Source organism: Melanotaenia boesemani, chromosome 15 (genome assembly GCF_017639745.1).
Source record: "Melanotaenia boesemani isolate fMelBoe1 chromosome 15, fMelBoe1.pri, whole genome shotgun sequence".
Classification (NCBI taxonomy): Eukaryota; Metazoa; Chordata; class Actinopteri; order Atheriniformes; family Melanotaeniidae; genus Melanotaenia; species Melanotaenia boesemani.
In genome coordinates this window covers 14952393-14954331 of record NC_055696.1, presented here as the reverse complement: position 1 = coordinate 14954331, position 1939 = coordinate 14952393, and positions in this window count along the sequence as shown.

Here is a 1939-nt window from a genome sequence, read left to right as displayed (position 1 = left end):
AGAGGGTGTGTGGCTAAGCAGATAAACCAGCAGTCAGATGGCTCAACCACAAGCTGCGTGACCAAGATAAGTCTTGTAGTTGTCTTCTGCCTGAGACACTGCCGTGCACCCCACTAATACAGCTAATGCAAAAAGAGCAGATACACATCAGGGTGCATGACAATGGATGTCTGGAATGAAATTATGTGTGTGCATGTACACTTAATATCAGACAACTTATAAAGTATTTTAAATTAATTCAGCACACACAAATGATATTAAACATTGCCCCAACACAAGAAATCAAGGCAGTTTTTCTAAACCATCACTTTTAAAGACAGACTGTCTCTACAGAACTTATTAAAACTAGGAATTATGCATTTACCTTAAACAGAAACAGATGCTCGTTTGTGAAGTGCTGGAAAGTTAAAGATTCATTTTAAAAGTAGTGAAACAGCTGTCGTCATTTCTTCTGTTCATGCACTGACCTTTTAATTTGTGTTGATGCTCTATGTGTGTGAGAGTAGGCAGCTCTGAAAACAGAAGGTAGGGGAGCTTTATACGTGGTGGAAGGACACGTTGTGAAACTGTTGCTGGCTTGGAGGCTTAATTTAAACATTTACACTTCCCTCAAGAGTGTGAGAGTTATGAGCAACTGAAACTGTTTTATTTGGTTCAACAAATTTAAAAGACGATAAAGTTTAACTGTTTCAGGTCTAATTTTTATATGTATTATAAAGAGAGACAATAAAAAAGAATGACTGATTTTTATTAGATTTTTTTGCTGTTAGACAAACAGTAATTTTCCACATAAGTCTTTAAACCACAGATTGTCAATCTCCTCAAATATAAACTGAGATATGCTTGTAGTATTTTTAATGCTACAATAACCTTCGTGAGAATAATGTAAATCTTGAGTAGTTGAGTAGACCTACTTACATCTAGAAAATGTAACTAAACAATTTCTAAAAATAATTTAATTTAATTTAATTTTGCTGTTGAATTTGTTCTTTGTGCACATTTATCTTTAGGCCAACCAAATAAAAATGAGCTTATTCATTCTAACCATTTTATAAAGAGTACAGTCAACACTTTTAGGTGGTTGCTAGGTAACCAATGAACACAGTGTTATTATTATTATTACTGTGTTCAACTATATTTAACTGTTTTAAGAAGCACTGTAAGGCAGCAATTTCCCTCAGGGATTAATAAATTTTTTATGATTCTGATTCTTTCCTACAGAAACAATTTCCTCTATTAATTATTGACTTTATTAATACAGATAAAGCTTTTTTTTATTGTTGGTGGTGTTTTTCTATATTACATCACAGTCTCAGCAGAGCTTTCTCTGAGATCTCTCCATTTAAAGAAGTACAGTCCAGAAGGGACTACATGTTACACATTCTTGACCTGAACCTTCTTCAGCTATTTTTCACTGCAAAAAACTATTTCCAAGCAAGTTAAAACATTATTTCTTATTTATTTCAATAAGAAAATAAATCTAGTCAAGCATTAGAATTTTTTTTTTCCAGAAAATGTATCTATTTTTTCTTAATATGATTCCTCAAACAACTTCTGCTGATTTTATGACTGATCTTTTTAGCTGATCTAGGTAGCAAAGTCATGTTCCAATTCAACTAATTGTCCTTATACCTCCAGCGGACACTGTTGCATTCTGCAGACAATATATTTATGATCAATTTCACCCTCAAAGATCATTTATTTGGTAAAGCCTCTTTCCACCAGTAAACCATCCTTCTCTCCATTTAAACGTCAAACTCCTCCTCTGCTGCTTGTTATCCCTTCTCCCTGGGTCATCGCCCAGCTGGAGGGGAAGGAGCATACCCAGTAAGTATGGTGGTGTATGGTTTATTCCCAAGGTGAAGCTGTGGCTCAGGGAGCTGCAGCAGGTGAGACACAAATCAACACAACTGCAGCTTGTTGGTAATCACCATCTGTC